Source organism: Arachis ipaensis, chromosome B5, assembly GCF_059453495.1.
Source record: "Arachis ipaensis isolate K30076 ecotype BB chromosome B5, ASM5945349v1, whole genome shotgun sequence".
Classification (NCBI taxonomy): Eukaryota; Viridiplantae; Streptophyta; class Magnoliopsida; order Fabales; family Fabaceae; genus Arachis; species Arachis ipaensis.
The window spans coordinates 38,247,302-38,266,857 of NC_142440.1; the positions used below are offsets into that span (position 1 = coordinate 38,247,302).

The 19,556-nt window shown below is 35.6% G+C and overlaps 1 pseudogene across 1 annotated transcript; it reads right to left on the reverse strand.

Moving 5' to 3' along the window:
• Positions 1-12,821: 12,821 nt before the first annotated feature.
• LOC148563893 (serine hydroxymethyltransferase 1, mitochondrial pseudogene) lies at positions 12,822-14,872 on the reverse strand (annotated as a pseudogene). Its single transcript, XR_015883345.1, has 6 exons — positions 14,411-14,872; positions 14,212-14,262; positions 14,002-14,088; positions 13,612-13,688; positions 13,256-13,380; positions 12,822-12,953 (listed from the first exon to the last, which is right to left on the reverse strand). The product of XR_015883345.1 is annotated as a serine hydroxymethyltransferase 1, mitochondrial pseudogene (transcript).
• Between the last annotated feature and the right edge of the window lie 4,684 nt (positions 14,873-19,556).

Consider the following 19,556-nt stretch of genomic DNA (forward strand, 5'->3'; position numbering starts at 1 on the left):
ATGTTCCCAATAGGTTTTTCCACATTTAAACCATACATACTTCCTATCTTAAGCTAACCAAGGATTCAACTTGGGATTTTTATTTTGTTTTTCTGCTTAAGGCTAGTAATGTGGTTTATAGAAAAAAAAAAGGATTTAAAGGCTCAAGGGGGCTAACAAGGGTGATGTAAAAGGTAAGCTATTTTGGGATAAGTGAGCTAAAATCAAATAATGGCCTCAATCACTCTCTTGGTATGTATTTCTATTCTATAATTGGACATATAGATTAAAACAAAGTAAAGAACATCAGAATAAAAAAGAAGGGCAGAACACACAGGAATAAAATATTATGGTTTGAATGTAACCATACAATTAAGCTCAAAACTCACAGGCTGTGTGTTCTCTAGCTCAAAAATCATTTATCACTTATGTATGTCATGCAGGTTTAGTTAAAAATTCCCATTATTCTCAATGTAAAATTTATATTGAATGGCTTTAAAGTTCTAGTGTTTCTCCTTGATGAAATGTTGTTAACTAACTAACATGTAATGCTATATATACAAGGTGTGTGGATTGTTTCTATTATGTTCAAGTTCCTAGTTTACTTTTTTTTTATATTTTCAATTTAAACTAAGCTATCTTATGCTAAAAATGGTAAGCTATACTAATTAATCCACAATTTCTATAACTAATAAGTTAGAATTGCAACTAAACTAAATGGCTAAAATGTGAACTAAAGTGCAAAATGCAGAAATAGAGTAAAAATACATAAAAATAGCAATATATATAAATACTAAGAAAATAAAAATAAAAATAAAAATAAAAATATAGAAAAGTAGCGAAATAAATAAAAAGAGTATGTAGTGGTTCACCAAAAAAAAAAAAGAACGCCAGAGATGGCGACCTCCCCACACTTAAAATATAGCATCGTCCCCGATGCTCACTCAAGCAGGGTGTGAAGGGGTGTCATCACTGGAAGGGTGGGTAGCTGGAGTCTCTGTGGTGGTGGTCTGAGGATCAGCCTGCTGCAGAGGAGGTGCTGACTGGATAGGGATCTCGGGGTCTACAGCCTGAATTTGAGGCAGAGCCTCCTGATGTGATGCTGCCTGCTGGGTGGCTGCCTGCTCTGCCTCCTGCTGTGGATGGGTCTCTGCCTCGTGAGCATCCGCCTCCTCCTCAGATGCCTCGGATGGTGTGTCAGGCTCGGAGGGGATGTCGCCAGAGCGTATCATCAGCTTCAGGTGCTCATAGCGTCGCTTGTTGCGACGCTCTATCTGGTCAAGCCATTGAAACAGGCGGTGCACTAGATGATAGATGGGCTCTGGAGCAGGTGGAGGTGTAGTGGTGGTGGCAGGGGTAGCTATGGAAGAAGAGGGGCCGGCAGATGGTGTGGCTGTGTCAGCAGTAGCAGTGAGGAATGGAGGTCTGTAGCCCAAAGCCAGAAAGTTCCTGCTGTGAGGGATAATCTTCTTGCATTCTGCAGCAGGTGGCTTTTCATCAGCATCCTCCCAAGGCACGTCAGCTCGACGGCCTAGCTGTGTAACCAGATAAGGAAAGGGATGAGTGCCTCGGACGTGGACCCTGGCCATATGGTACCGGATAAAGCGTGGCAGGTACAGGTCCTTACCCTCCATCACACACCATAGGAGGGTGATCATAGCGGCTGGTATCTCAGTCTCGTGAGTACTCGGCATAATGAAGTTGCTAAGTATCTGATGCCATAGCCGAGCCTCATCATTCAAGTAAATCTGCTTGATTCCCTTCGGCATAGTGGTGTTCTGACCCATAATCCAAGGAACGGTCGGGTCAAGGGATATCCGGGCCTTGACTGCATCCCAATCAAATCGCATGAAGCGCATATCTTCCTCAGCTTTCTGATAACCATCCAGCTGATCAGTTTGAGGCAGAAGCTTCAAAACATCTTCAATTGCCTCTTCAGTAACCAGAATCTGCTTCCCTTTGAGGTTCACTGCATCTAGGGAGGTTTTGAAGTAATTGTAGTAGAATTTCCTAACCCAAGATGCATTGACCTCAGTCAGGTTTCTCTCCAGGAAGAACCAGCCTCTTTGTTTGATCTGGTCAGAGGTGTATTGCTGGAGTTCTTCTGGGATCTTCAAAGTTCTCTCCAGGTATAGGTTCCTGGAGTTTGCAAACATCGGATACTTTAGCTCATAGTATCGGTTTGCAAATTTCACTGGATCAGTAGCAGGGATTAGTTGGTCGGCCTTCTCCTGCGGGGTAAAATTTTTCTCCCGCAAGGATTCATCGTGCATTATATCTATGATGGACAGGGAGGATTCTCCTCTTTTACGTTTGCCAGTAGTAGCCTTGCCTTTTCCTTTTCTCTGGCTGGCAGACATCCTGAAAAACAGAAAACCAGGATATAGTGAAAACAGCAAAACAAATAGGCCAATAATCAAAAGAAACACAAAGTGGCAAAGGAGCAATAGGATAAGGAAAATGAGTTATGTAAATGTGCATTAAGGATTGTATAGGATTTAAAAGATCGAAAGGAAGAATTTAAATTCCAAAATGTAATTGAATTCATGTTAAATAGAGAAATTAACATCATGCCATGGTTAGAATGCTAAAAAAAAGTGAAAGAAAATCAGAAGAAAAGTTTTGAAAGGTTAGGTTGGTTAGAATTGAAAAAGAGTTTAGGAAGTTAACATTAGTGAGTTAGTAAAAAGCGGGTTAAAGTAAGTGGCATAATGAAAATATTCCAAGTAACAAGTATTCACATTTAGAAACTATAAGTAACTCATATCCAAACAAGGAAAACAGGGTGATGATGATTCAAATAGATATAGAGAAAGCAAAAATTGGAATCAAACATCAAAAATGCAGTTTAGGAACCAGGAAATCAAAAAGGATAAGAAAGCATGCCCGGGCGGTCATGAATTGGTTTGGTTAAAGCAGAGGAAAGCAGAGTTCAAAATGCCAAAACCAAAACATGAATGAAAATATTTTACAGAAATTTGGACAGCATTCCGGCTAAAATTGGATTGTCCCGAAAAATAAACAGCAATCAAATAGTTCATATGAATCAAAATTAAAGCTGCAATTACATATAAGGAATATAAACATGAAAATGCAGTGTACAGAGCAGCAAGAAACAAGAAAGTACAGCATATGAACATTACAATCATCACAGTAACAGCAGAATAAAACAAGAAACAGGAACAGTGCGATTAAACAGACCTAAATCCACTAACCACATCCTAGGCTACCTAACAACCTAAAATCCACTACAACATGCATATCGAACTAGCCTAATGACGAACATAAACAGAAAAAACTATGAATTAACTACGAAGGATAGAAGGGTGGCGTTCGTCAGAACCTGATAGGCGTAAGAGAGAGAGTGGGGCAGAGAGGTGGCTGGGGATGACGGCGGTGGCGTCCGGCGCGACAGAAGAGGGTGGCGCGGCGGCAGTGGGTGCTGTTCGGAGGAAGGGAGGGAAAGGGGGGTGTAATGGGGGTAGGGGGTAATAGGGGAAGGAAGGGGGCATGAGTGGCGCTGGGCGGTGACGGCGGTGGCGGGTGGGAGGTGGTTGCGGAGGGCAGTGGCGGTTAGGGGGGAAGAAGAAGAAAGAAGAAGAAAGGAGGGGGAAGGAGGAAGGGGGGTGGGTGGCGGCGAGGTCTGGGTGGTCGGCGGCGTCTGGCGGTGGCGGTGATGGTTGGGGGTTGGAGAAGAAGAGAGCAAGTGGAGGGGTTTGGGGAGGGGGGGCGCGACTAATAGGGTTCGCGTGACTGGGGGGGTTATAAATTTGAATCCACGCGATCGCGTGGGGCACGCGGTCGCGTGGTTGGGCTGAAATGGTGGTTGACGCGATCGCGTGGGTGACGCGATCGCGTGGAGGGAAAAAAGAGTAAATGACGCGATCGCCTGGGGCATGCGATCACGTCGCTGGAAATTGTGCTAAACGCACGAATCCAGCGTCGTTTCAGCACAACTCTCTGTTTCCTTTTGGGGTTTTGTGTAATCCTATGCGATGCGATTGCGTCGCTCACGCGGTCGCATGGGATTGGTATTGTGCAAGGGACGCGATCGCGTGGGTCATTTGTGCAAAACGCACAATGGTCGCACGATTCCAACCTAACTTTCTGGACGTTGGATGTTTCCGCCGATCTCTAGGTCACGCGGCCACGTGGATGACGCGGTCGCGTGGGAAGTGTTTTCGCAACTTGGCGCGATCGCATGAGTGATGCGGTCGCGTCGCGCACCCTTTTTTTATGCAGTATGCAGAATGCAATGATGAATATGAATGAGAAGCAAAACTCCATGTTCAATATAATAAAATAAAATAAAACTTGAAAGCAAATAAAACTAAATGAAAATTGAAAAAGGAACGATCATACCATGGTGGGTTGTCTCCCACCTAGCACTTTTAGTTAAAGTCCTTAAGTTGGACATTGGATGAGCTTCCTGTTATGGCGGCTTATGCTTAAATTCATCCAAAAATTTCCACCAATGCTTGGAATGCCAATAGCCTCCGGGGTCCCAAACTAGGCATGTGAAGCTTCTGAGCAGCTTCAAACAGATTGTCAGGCTTCCGGGGTGATGAATGTCAGCACAGATTCCAGGATCCCAAACTTTGCTTTTGAATCCGCCTTCGTCTTGATCTATACTTTTCCATCTGGGCAGTTTAGAAATTAGATTCTCACCAGGATAACCAAACGTTTTCCGAGATCCATCTGATTGATCATGATGCCAATCCGTGCACTTCGAGTTGAAGTGTGGAACCTTATTAAACCTTGTGCACCAGCTCTGAGCACGAGCCATTTCCCTTTTACTCTTAAAGCCACAGAGAGCTCTAAGCTGGCCATCTGTTTCAAGCAAACCATATTCAAGTGGAAAAATATAGTTAAAGGTTAAGGATTGTACCCACTTAAAACTTGTATTGGGTGGTAATGACCTTGGGATAGGTGGTTCCAGTGGTTCTGTGAGTTCTACTCCCTTGTGTTCTTCTGTGAAATTCTCCACTTCCTTGCAAGATTCTTCAAATGTATCCATGTCCTGATCAAAGCCATCTATGTCTTCCTCATCACATAAGTCATAGACTGGAGGTTGAGAGAAATCTACCTCCGTATCATCTTCGTATTCACTTGGGGAAGATTCTTCGATCTCAGAGAATTCACTTGCGGATGCAAGTTCATTACTAGGAGAACTTGACTTGTGACTATCATCATCAAGGAAATTTGCTTCTTGGGTTATTCTGTCTAATTCTTCATGAAAGACTTGCTCTGGGGATTGCGCACAATCCTCTTTAGCATCAATTGTAACATCCTTGACAGAATGCTCCACAACTTTGGATTCCCATGGAGGTTCAGCGTCTCCTAAGTCTTCAACCAACTATTCTTCTTCAATAATGACAGCTTCCTCTACTTGTTCCAGTACGAAGCCATGTTCTGTCTTGTCCACTGGAGTTTCTAGTATCTCCTTCATACTACGCTCTTTGTTAGATTGTCCACATGGGGCTGTGGGATGTCCTTGAATGTTCGAATGTCTAGAAGATAATTGACTTACTGCTTGCTCCAGTTGATGAAGGGTTGTTTGAAGTCGATTTACTGTTTCCTTGAGGCGAACCTCTGATTCTCGGGGTGATAGATTTGGGTATGGCACAGGGGGAAGTGTTGGTGTTTGGGAGTGATTGGATTGGAACTGGGGTAAATGAGGATCATACGGCGGTGAATGGTGAAAAGGAGCTTGTGAGTGTGGTGGTTCGAAGTTATGTTGAGAGGATGGTCTATAAGCACAGGGTGGGGCTTGTTGGTAATTACAAGGTTGTCCACCATGTCTATTTGCTTGGTATGCATTGTAGAATGGTCTTTGTCCATGATATCTTGGACGGTGTTGTTGCCTAAAGGGTTGATCAGATCCTCTTGGCTCCATCCATCTTTGGTTGCTCTGACCTTAATGCATGTTCCTGTTATAACTTCCATTCCTTTCAATAACATTAGAACCAAACTCAAAGCGATAGGGGTGAGAATTCATAGTAGCAAAAAAAAATAAATAAAGAGGGGAAAAATAAAGACAAATAAACAAGTAAAAGAAAAATATTTACAAAAACCAATAATAAGGCACACGATTGCAGTTCCCCGGCAACGGTGCCATTTTGAAAGAGCGGGAAGATTGATGGTTTAGAAGTTGTAATAAATACTCGTTGTAAGTATAGTTACTAAACCAAGCAATCAACCTTTCTTACAAACGTGTTGGTTGTCACAAGTAACAAACCCCTAAATAAATTGATAATCGAAGTATTCAAACCTCGGGTCGTCTTCTCAAGGAACTGCAGAGAAGTATGTTCTTATTATTGGTTATGGAGATTGTAAATTGGGGTTTTGAGAATGAGGAGTGAATAGTTTAATTAGCAATTAAAGTAAATGAAGAACAAGTAATTTAAATGGCAAGTAAAATAAATAAATGACTGTAAATAAACTTTTGGCAAGGTATGAGAAATTAGAGGTCCTATCCTAGTTATCCTTATCAATGATGATGAGAATTGAATCTTAGTTCCACTTTGTTAACCTTTACTAAGATAAAGGAAGGTCAAGGGGTTAATTGGTTTGATCTTCAAATCCTATTTATTTCCTAAGAAAAGATTAGGATTATTGAAGTTCAATTTAATTAGCAAAGATAACAATTATCATTCATGTTTGAGTTTGATAACTCCTGAGTTACTGATTTCTTAACCAAGACCAAAAGGAGAAAAGTAAATCTACTGGAATAAAAATGTCTTCAGATGGGAATAACAATAATGTAAATAAGAGAAAGCAATATTAAACTGAAATACCTCAAATAACATTAATTCAAAAGAGTAATTTGTAACATGGAAGAATTCATAAATTAAATTGCAACATCAAATAATCAACTAAAGTAATAGAATGAATAAAAAGTGAAAGGGAAGCTTAAAGTAAAAGAACATTGAACCTGGGATCGAGAGTCACTCCTAAAACTAAGAGAAATCCTAAATCCTAATCCTAAGAGAGAGGAGAGAACCTCCCTCAAAACTAAATCTAAATCATGAAAACTAACTAAAGTGGAGTGTCTCCCTAAATGGATGCATTCCCTCACTTCATAACCTCTGGTCTATGCCTTCTGGACTTGGATTTTGGCCAAAAAGGGCTTCAGAATTCACTGGGAGCGTTTTCTGCAATTTCTGGTGCGTGACCTCTGTCACACGTCCGCGTGGGTCATGCGGTCGCGTCATTCATGCGGCCGCGTCATATGTGTTCTGCTTAAGGCGCGCGGTCGCGTCAGTCATGCGGCCGCGTCGCTGCTTTTTCGCTCTTGGCATGCGTCCGCGTCGCCCATGCGATCGCGTGGATGCCAGTTTCTTCACAAACTCCGTTTTATGCTTTCCTTCCATTATTGTATATTTCCTTTCCATCCTTTAAGTCATTCCTGCCTTAGAAGATCTGAAACTACTCAACACACTAATCACGGCATCGAATGGAAATAAAGGTAATTAAAATAATTAATTTTAAAGCCTAGGAAACATGTTTTTCACATACATCACATAATAAGGAAGGGAAAGTAAAACCATGCAAATAATATGAACAAGTGGGTGAAGGATTGAATAAATCACTCAGATTAAGCACAAAATATATCATAAAATATGGGTTTATCACTATGGCTATGTGAAATTTAGATGCTGAAAGGAACGGACCGATCTCTTCATCAAGATGGCTTGAAGGAAATAGATCGCTTGAAGATGAATTTTTTCACGTGGCTGAAATTGAGGGCAAAATTTTTCTTTTAGGAGGGTAGAATGTAACAACCTAGTTTTCGGGTACATGATACCTTTTCTGAAGACATAGAGTTTTCTGGAAGATTAATAAAGGAAGCACCTCTATTGTATCATCAAGCACCTCGATATTCATTACTATCATTTCATCACTAAGCAAGAACTTCTTTTGAGATAAGCTTGACGATGCAGTCGCGAAGAACCTAGTTTTTGAGCCGTATCGGTTAAGAGTTTTTTATTCTGGTTTCCATAGTTAGTCTCAATTTGACGAACCGGACTCGATTCATGAGAGAAGAGAAATAGTAATATAATAATATTATTATATTAATATTAGAGATGCTTGAATAATATTATAATATTACCTTATCTGTTTTAGTTAAAAACAGAAGATTGGTTTAACCGAGTTCACAGTCTACTGGTGCAGATTAACACCAGCACTCTCTGATGACTTTAGCAATGCTAATACTTCATCATATATCTTCCATTATCATATTAAATATGTTACTAGTGTCATTTATGCTAGTAGTTTAGAAAATAATTTCTGGATACGTTTTTATGTGTGTTCCGATACATCTAGTTTTAGTAATTATACACCTGAGATATTTTAATATTATTTTAATCTTCTCCCAGGCCATCTAATCATAGCTCTTCCCTCAATCGTAGTGATGCGCTCGCGTGCCTGACGCAAACGCGTGGATTGAAAGCTGCACGAGTGGCGCGAACGCGTGGACGACGCGTATGCATGGCAAGGAAAAACGCTGAATGACGCGCACGTGTGGACGACGCGTACGCGTGATATGCGCGATCTGCAGAATTAACAGAATTCGCTGGGGCTATTTTGGGCCGTGTTTTGACCCAGTTTTCGGCCCAGAAGCACAGACTAGAGCTAGGGAACATGCAGAGACTCAAGAGGATAACGCATTAGGATAGTTTTTAGTTTTTAGATCTGATTTTACTCCTCCTCTAGGTTTTCTCTCTACACATTCATAGTTTTTAAAATTTTGCTTTATTGCTTTTTGGATTTGGATATTGAGAAGAGTTATTATATCCACCAAGACTTCATCATTCTAGTTTGTTTTCCTTACTTTTTACTTATTCTTTCATATCCTTAATTTGTCCAGAGTTACAATTGGATTATTTTTATAATTTATTAATACAAGAACCATTTTTATTTTTAATTGATCTTTCTTTTATTATTGATTATCATGTCTTTTTTTATTTCCCTTTTTAATTTTGTGAAGTTTACATTCATGATAATGGAGTAGTTCCCTAACTTGATTGGGAGTGATTAAAAAGAGAACCTTGAGTTGGATTACTCAAGAGTTAAATTGTAATTGGGTTTATTGTTGGCTGGCTCTCTAGTCACTAATGCTAATCCTTCCCAAAGGAGAGGATTAGAACTTGTGAATAGAAGTAGACTTCCAACTTACTTGACTTTCTTTTACTTTACTTGGTAAGGGATAACTAAGTAGAAGCAACCTTCAATTATCAATTGATTTTGAGAGAAATCTAACAAGGATAGAACTTTCAATTAATCTACTCCCGGTCAAGGCCTTTATTTGAATTATATAAATTCTCTTATTTATTTTTCTGTTTCTCAAACTCAAAATTTCCTAGAAAATCTCTGACCAATAAGCTGCATTCTTTCCTGCAACTCGTTGGGAGACGACCTGGGATTCATACTCCCAGTATTTTTATTCTAATTTTGTGACAACCCTTCTAAATTGATAAACGGATTTTTGGTTGGTTAAGAACTGTACTTGCAACGTATCTCTTACATTAATTTCTTAATCTGCCAATTTCTGCCGCATCAACATTATTAGTATTAAAGATGTGTAGTTTTATATTTGATTTTTTTTTTACATGAAAACTATATTAAAGGGGAAATCGAACTTGATTAAGGTCAAATTTTTAAGAGCAAATGTTACAGAGTAAAAGTCATGAACTTGTGGACATGATGATAAATCTATTTGCTACTTAGCTATTTCAACTCTTTTTTGTTATATTTTTTGCAAAATTAGATGATAAAATTCGAGGTTGTCATGATAGTATTGTGGTATTTTGAAAAATGATGATGATATAAGTACAAGTAGTTATAACCTAGACTAGTATTATGTTATTTTGCAATGATAATATAATGTGATTGTGGATCTTACAACAATTTTTATAAGTCAAATTTGATGGAAAATGTTCAATTATTTTTCTTTAGTGACTTTATTCAAATAGTTTAGATTATTTATTGACACTAAATAATTAAAAAAATTGAAATTAATTTCATTCACGAGAAAACTACTATTGTAAATAAAGAATTATATATTACAAAAAATCGTTGTCAAAAGTTACAAAGGACAATGGTGTTAAAACCGTTGCCAAAAAACGACACCAACGGTAACGTTTTAAAACTGTTGTCTTAGATGACTATAAAATGACAATGGTTTTGAAACCATTGCCAATAAAAACAATGGTAATGCTTTAAAACCGTTGTCTTAGACGACTATAAAATGGCAATGGTATTAAAACCGTTGCCAAAAAATGACACCAACGGTAACGCTTTTACCGTTGGTGTTGTGAATAATAAAACTACCACAGCTTAAAACCGTTGTCTATCTAGTTATGGTTTTAAACTGTTGTATCATGAAAGAAAACAGTTTAAAACCGTTGCTTATCGAGTAACGGTTTGAAACCGTTGTTTAAAATTTTTTTCAAAATCGTTGCCTATACTAGTAACTTTGGCAACGGTTTTTTTGTTACTGTTGCCTTAGGTAAAAAACCGTTGTCTTTGAACATTGACAACGGCCGCATATACCACAGGTCAAAAATCGTTGTCAAAGTTGCCTAAAATTTAGGAAATGGTTTTTTAATCTACGATAACGATTTTTGACCGTTACGAAAACTCTTGTTTGTTATAGTGTATAACCACTTTTTAATTTAGTAGTTACTGTTATAACTATCAGAACTTCAAACCATAGTTCCTCGAACATCAAATTCTGGCTTTTTAGCCATCAGCATTATCACTTTTATTATAAGACACTACAAAAAAAAAGGGTTAAAATGGCGGTTTTTTAAGGTAATTACGGCGGTTACAACCGCCATTATTACCGAAAATGGCGCCTCCAAAAAACGCCGAAATTCTGGGCGCCATTCTGGTTATTACGGCGGTTTTCTGAAAACCGCCGTAATAACCAGTGGATAATACGGCGGTTTTTTGGCGGTTATAATGGCGGTTTTTAACCGCCATTTTAACCAAATAAAACGGCGGTTTTGTTGTTGTTTAAAATGGCGGTTTATAACCGCCGTTTTTACCTGAGTTTAATGGCATCCTCCTCGTTTAAAATGGCGGTTTATAACCGCCGTTTTTACCTGGGTTTAATGGCATCCTCCTCATTTAAAATGACATTTGTAACCGCCGTTTTTACCTGGGTTTAATGGCATCCTTCTCGTTAAAAATGGCGTTTATAACCGCCGTTTTTACCTATATTTAATGGCATCCTTTTCGTTTAAAATGGCATTTCTAAACGCGGTTTTTACCAGGGTTTAATGGCATCCTTTTCGTTTAAAATGACATTTTTTAACTGCTGTTTTTACCGGATAAAAATGATATTTTTTATCTTTTAAAAATGTAATTTTTACTATTATTTTTATCTTGCTAAATAAATAATTTTTTTATTAAAATTCCACAATAACAAAATCATAATCCATAGACAAAATATTATATAACTCAAAGTATTAAACATAATATATGATTTTTTAGTATTACAAATAAAAAAATAATAACTCCTATACAAAGTATCAAACTAAGAAATATTGTTAGTTCTATTACATTGGGAGTTTTTCTAGAGATGCTCAACAAATTTGCTACGGATCATTCCAATATTTTCATTCCAACATTTTCATTGTTCATGTCCGTGTAAATAAATATTACCTGCAAAAGAAAATTGAACGTTAGAAATAAATAGTTACTCAAATAAATAGCAAACTACCAGCATTTTGAAGAATTAAAAACTACACCAACAGTCTCATAAGAGGGACTAGATATTAAAAAATTTATTCATATATATGATTATTTTTTATATTAAAAATATATAAAACACATCTATTATGCAACAATCCGTAAAAATAATAAGGGGCTGGGTTATTCATGGTTTGCAAAGATTTGGTTTTCATCACCATAAGTCAGTCAAACTCAGAATAGTCACACACAATATGAATCCAATGAAGAAAATCTATTCATCACCATTGCATATTCCAAAAAGGACCAAAATGAAAGAAATTATTCACCGTATGATTTTCCACTTTGATTAGTGAATAAGCCATGAATTCAGACCATTGTCTCTCAAATAGGAAACACATCTCCCATTTTTTAATAATTAATTAATATTATTACAACATTATTAAAACCTCATTTATTTTTTTATTAATTTTTTTATAACCCTCCAATTTCCATTCACTAGTCATATCAATTCACTCCCAACCACTCCAATTCCCTTTCACTGCTTCCATACTCTTTCATTCTCAGACACAATAAACTTTCTTCATTCATAGCTACTGTGTTACTTACATCAAACACATTGGTCAAATAATTAAAGCCCTCTCTTCCACCCTAGAGTAGTAGTAAAGAAAACCCTTCACTATATTTTCACTGATCATGGCTCCACCTGCATGTAGATCCTACTCTCTACTACTACATGGACTCATCAAATTTCTCACTGTGCTTTTCATCTTTTCCCTCTCCATTCTACCTCCCAAATCAGGTAAGAAAAAAATCATTCCATCACTCTTATATAATAATGATTAATAATTAATAATTATACTCTATTTTCTAGTTATTAATAAGAACTGTTATGTGTATGTGGTGCTTCTGTTGATATATAATAATTCCTGTTTAATTTTCATATGGTTTTAATTAATTATTTTTCTAGGATTTTTTAGTTTTACAATAATCTCTATCTCTACATATATCTCTACCTTGGCATTAATTTATATATGATACAACTGTTCCTATTCCGTTAGAAATACAAGATGATAAAGCAAGTAAATTCATATATAAATGAATTCTTCAGATTGATCATAAAGCTAGGAGCAGTCAGACAATTACGTCCCAATGATGAAGACAAGAGTAAGGATATGAATATTACCTATCTCTATAACTTTGTTCCTTGATGCATTCTTCAAAGTAGATAAGGCCACTTTTCCTGTATAAGATTTAGTGCTCAAGTGATACCCCTGAAATGCATTTATACAAGCATAAAGCACCTGAATCCTTGTTAGATGCAGTAAATCAAACATGCAGTAATTGATTGTAACTCTATACAAATGTTAATAGACAAGAAATGCTCCCATTGCTGAAATGAAAATCCATTAATCAAAATAATCTTATGTTTCATAAAAGACTGCTAAGTTATTCTAGTGAATCTCATAACAGCTTTATTGGGGAGAAAAATGATAACAGTGATCATTGATCTATTTCCATATATCTAACTAGATTTTATTGAAACAGGTAAATGAGTGAGGGAAGTTGATAATACCTGGTATCCATGAGAAAGATGCCCTCCATGAGGAAGGTCAAGCACCATGATTCGCTCGTGAGGTTTCAGCAATGCGGTATACACATGAAAATTTGCAGGTGAACCAGACAGAGGTTGCACATTTACTGCAACATTGGGGTAAGAGACACATAAGCTACATTTTCCTCTCTCTTGTTTTTTCTTTTTTTGATTCTTTTCCCCTTTCCTTTGGGAATTAAAACAACATATTGAACATAGAAATATTCATTGGAGAAAGTGTGAGATGTGAAAGCAAAGTCCTATGAAGCCAAAACAGGGAAATTTGTTCATATACAATGAAAAACAAATCAGGTACTATGTTAGTATTGTGTGATTACCTCCCCATTTCGCTGGATCCAACCGGAACGCTTCCAAGGCACGCTTCTGGCATAGTGTTTTAGCCATGTCAATATACCTGAAATAAGAAAGATCAGAAATTTTTTGAGGATATGAGTTCCAACCCCTTCACAAAAACAAAAACAAGAAGTCAATCCATATGTGTGGTGAAAACTGAAAAGCAAAACTCTACCATCATCTCATCAATCATCATATATGATAGGCAATAAAACATTCAATCCAATATTCCCCCTGGCTAGGAAGAATCATATCATGCAGCATAAACTCAGCAATATCAAATGTTTTGCATAAACTCAGATAGTTGGATAATTTTTTTCAAGATTTTCTATATCCCTGGCAAAGATGCAAGTAATAATAAACTAATATATTACCTTCCATTGTCTAGCTTTCTCTAGCTCAATTATATCAGCAATCTCAGGATCAACTTCCTCAAGTGAAGCATTCAATTGCTTTGGCCACTGCAAAGGAAAATCAATATATTATGATAGAAGTCTGATTTTTCTTCCTTTCTGCTTGAAAGTTGAAACAATATGTATATCTAGATATGCATAATATTAACTGTAATTATATAATAAGCTTACTGAAACTCAGGATTTTTCTTTGTCGTAAACAGCTTCATCAAGTAAAGAGAACTACATTCAAAAGCAAGGGAAAGGAATGGCAAGTAGTTAATTGGTTAAGGTAGGGGAGCATAGAACATTATGAATATGAATATTTGTTATTATAAAGATAATAATATAATATAAAGCATATATGGTTGGAAATTTGATTAAAGAAGACCTTGTAGTAAACAATTGTGCCTGCACTAAAGAGAGGACGTAAAGGCTTGTCCATGGAAGTTGAAAGCCTGCGAAGAAGCGCCATTGCCATTGCCATCTCCAAGACACAAAACACAGGGTGTGTGTGTGTGTTGTTGTGTGTGTTTTTTCTCTTGTAACTTAGTTTACAGGTTTTGGTTGTTTTATTTGTTTCTGTTGAGTTTTGATTTTGGTGGTTGGTGGCTCTTGATGATCCACTCCTTATTCCTTAGCCCCACTTCTGCTCCTGGATGGTTCATTGTCACCGCTACTAACAAAGTGTGCAATAGTGATAAACAACCCTTACAAGGTTTACTACCAGCCAGCACAGAATTAAATGTCCATAGTGATCAAATTCCTACATGATTTGAAAACTGTAAAATATTTATATATGCACCAATTATCTTGTGCAACTTATATTACTTGTTTAAACTAAATAACCCCTTCTTCATTACTTCCACCTAAACTTAAAATTTTAACAATTTCTTGTACAATCAAAATCAAACTCATCTTTCTTGTACTCTATTTAACAATTATTTTTACTTGCAGTTTTTAGCTTCCTTTGATCCTATAAAAATGTCTAAACATAGACCAACAATGCAAATTGAAACCACTATCAACACCACCACATATAACAATTAATTAAATAAGCATGAAATCAGTTGCTGCTACATGTGTTCTTATGATTTTAGTAACCTCAGTAACTAGTTCTGAGGCTACAATTTCATCATGCAGTGATGTAATTAAGAACCTAAAGCCTTGTGTGAGTTACTTGGTGAGTGGAATTGCTAAACCACCAAGACCATGTTGCTCTGGCATTAAAGCTCTTGCAGCTACTGCAGCAACCTCTGCTGATAAGAAAACTGCATGCTAATACTAAATTTAAACTAATTATTTCAAGGTCACAAGCACTATTTAAGTTCAGCATGCTAATACTCACCAGATGAATGAAAAGATGATGTCTATCTTCAAGTGGTTCTTATTTAAGTAGCTTCCATCTTCTAAATAGTTCCAAATCTATTTATCTTCATCACCTGCATATAAAACAACCTGATTATTAACAACTTCATTGTTCTCTAAAGCAAATAACTTAACAAAGCACAAAAACAAGTTTCAAGCTAATAAAAGAATTTGTGATATGTCTGCAAAAGCGATATGTCACATACAACAATGATTGAATAAATGTATAAACAAAAAAGTAAGCATTCAAGCAATTCATCAAACACGTGCTATGCAAATCAGTAAAGCACCAACCGAGAGCATATTTATAAATCAAAACCACAAAGAGAATGGAAATTTGTATACACGGATGTAAGAAAAAATAGAAGAAATTACATGAAGACTTTACCCCCAATTTCTGCTAACAAGGAAGAAAATCAAAACCTAAAATTACAGAAATAGAAGTATTAACAATTTGCAAAACAAAATATGAGTAATTAAAAGCAGAGAATGTGGATTTGTATATAAACCTAATTCAACGAAGATGGAGAAGGAGAAGTTTCATAGAGAACAACACGGTAGAGCAGGAAAAATCACACAGCAGATCCATCAATTGAAGAAACGTTGATGGAGGAGATCCAGCTGGAAGAAAAGCGTTGATGGAGGACTTGCCGCCAGAAGAGAGCCTCGTGGATGAGATTGCATATCTCATGTTGCGATGGAGTTTCTTCCTGGTTTCTCACTTTGCGATGGAGGTTCGATTAAATAGCACAATATTTATTAATGAAATAGAAGAATTTTTATATCACTGAAGCAGAGTAGGTAATGGCGTTTAAAACCGCCAGAAGCACCAAAAAACCGCTGCTTTCTACAAGAAAATTATGGCAGCTGCATAAACCGCCTTAATTTATAAATATAATGGCAGCTTTATAAAAACGCCGATATGTTGCTGCCATTTTGTGCTCTTTTTTTTGTAGTGAGACACGCAGCCCTACTTGTTTATGCACAAATTTATATCTATTAATTCATGTAAATTGGCCATAATGTGACTGCTATAATTATATTACATGTACAAAAAACAGTCTTTAAATTAATTATTGATATAAAATACATATTAAAATATAAAATATATGCTAAAAATATAAAGATATAATAATTAATTTAATAATTAAATTTTCTGCTATTAACTGCAATGGATATCATCATAACAGACTAATTTAATTTTCAAGTTATTACAAATATATAAAAGTTTGCATTTCAACAGCCAGAATGTGACTCACACAACAGCCAGCAGCACTGCAACTTCAAACCACGCCGTTATTTGCTGCACATAATCATGAATATTTGAGCTTCTCCAAATGTCACAATGCAATATGCATCCTTTCCAATGCAGCAACAGATAGAATTACCTTAATCACTGCGACCAACATCAAAGGTGAAAATATTAAATAACAAATTTATAATAATTTATACTATTTTATTGATGTTTGTTTATTATATTTGAAAATATATTTTAAATTTGATAAAATAACAGGTATTAAATTTATCTAAACTTTTTCTAATAATAAATAGTAATAATAATAGTGACAATGAAAATTAAATTCTAATAATAATAACCATGTTAAAGAGTAAAACAAGTTCGGCTCATTCATGCTAAGCAATGTCGAATGCACCCCGGAGTTCCCCCAAACACTTCATTTGAAGAACTTACTATATCTTTTATAGCAAATGGTTACTAGCTAGATTATTGGACAAGTTAGCACACACATGAAGCGTTCAGAGGAACTCCAAGACACAACCAACAAATGATTAACCCTTTGCACTGCTTTACTAGCTACTAGTTAGTGTCATGGCTAGACAAATCAGCAACAACATACATGCTCTTTATAATGGACAGTAACTTTTGTTATTTTACACATAAAATAAAGGTGTGAATTAAGTTATATATGTATGTGGGCATAGAGAAATCCACGTAATGAGGTTCCTCTCTACCTATGAACCTAGTCATGATGTTAGATAAGGTGGGTGGTGACCAAGAGAAACTTCATTAGTTGCATCAAAATTAAAGTTATTCAAACATGACGATAATGAGATCCTTAATTCCTCAAGCATGCCCTTTTAATTTCTTTTCAATTGGTGGGAATCGGTCCTTTCCTAATGAAATTGATGCTATCGAATATTTAATATATCTCAAAAGATTGTTGGACCTGTGGTAATATATTTCGAAACTGTAAATTTTGGAAGTAACAAATACATATAGTAGAGTTTTCCTATTGTTAAAAGTATAAAAATTAAAGTTTAAAAGCTCTGCTTCGGGTATAATGGTATTTCTTCAGTCAATGTTGTATGTGAAGCTGCTGCAAAAATCTAAAATTTAAAAGCATACCTTCAAATTTCAAGAAATATAAATACACGCCAGCAGAAGTTAGAAGAAAAAAGAAAAAAGAAAAGAAAATTTGGCATTGTAATGTTGAGATGTTAGTCAATTTATGGCTAAAAAGTCATTTCATATTTAAAATTATTGTTCTAAAAATAACTATAACTATGTTACCTAAACATCAAAAAATAGTTATCAATCAACCATTTAAATAGGAGTACTGAACAATTTTATGTTCACATTTTTAATCAAGCTTTATATAATCAAACTTAATTCACATTGAATTAAAATACGAATAAAAATACAAAAGAGACAATGCTGGTAGTTAAAGTTTATTATTGTTTGTCATTGAGTAATAGCTCAAATGGCATAGTCTCTCCATACTCAATTAAGAGGTTACGGGTTCGAATCTCATATCTTTGATAAAAAAAAAAAAAAAAAAGCTTATTATTGTTTATAAACAAATTTAATTATTATATTATAAAGAGGTTTGATTAATTATTATAACATAAAAATCTAAAAAAATATTATTTTCATAGTTAATTATTCTATTAAAAAGATATATATAAATTAAATATACGTAATACCTAATAGTTTATTTAATAATTAATTTTTAGTATCTATAAAATATTTTCGAAATAATTATATGAAAACATGAAAGTTTTATACGTTATTTATATATAGGCAAATTAATTTCAAATGCAATCATGTGGACTTTTTTTATTCGCTTAGCCTCTACACAAGACTTTTATATCTACCGCGCTATAAATTGCCATAGATAAAAATAAAGATTGAAATTGAAGATGGGATACCCAGCTATCTGTTAGTTAAAGTGGGTCAAAATTAAAGTGGATAGTATAATGAATATTTTATAATTGTTTTAACGTAAAATTTTTTTTTTTTTTATAATAGATTGTATAGTTAAATTTTGATACGATATAAAAATGTTGTTTTTATTTAAAATGTGACTAAATAAATAAATAATATTTTTTTGTTTTTCACGGTATCCTCCAATCCGGCAGGTCAAGGACTAATTCGTCGCAGTACTGAGCTTCATTTAAGGCTTTGCTATTGGCCAATGGGTTACTGCATGCACAAAGCGGGATTCGAACCTCCGACACTTGCTTAAGCACACTAGTGAGCTAACCACTAGACCAACCCAACTTGGTTAATTATATTTTTAAACAAAACATCTTTATAAAAAAGTTATTTTTGCCATCTATCTTCATTTGAGTAGTTGCCCAAAATTAGGGGTGTGCATGACCCGGCCCGAACACTTTAGGGGCTAATTTGGTGTGATTTCACCGGGTCTAGAGCCAGGTAAAGGTCTTAAAGATCGACTCAGTCATTATTTCAGATCGGGTCCGAGCCATGGCTCAGGTCACCCGAACTCGACCCGGTGGTCCGGTCATCATACACAATTAATATTTTGTGTTATTAGTTATGGATGATGGCTATTCTTATGTGGAATTTAAATATTGTAAACCTTAATATTTTGTGTTATTAGTTATTATAAGACTATAAGTTAATGTTTTATGTTTAAAATGCATAAGATTTTAGACTAATGCATAATATTGTGTTATTTGTATTGATTTAAATATTTGATGTTATTAGACAATATTAGTATTGATTATGGTTATACTTTAATTTTAGAGAAGAATTGGTTCTTGTTATATTTTTCTAAGTGAATTTTACCATGTCAAATAATGGTTGGAGTCTTGAAAATTTGGATATTTTCACATGCTAGCTTATAAGAAGGTATCAAGATAATGTAATGTTAATGGCCCGGTTTTTACCCGGTATAATCGTGGCT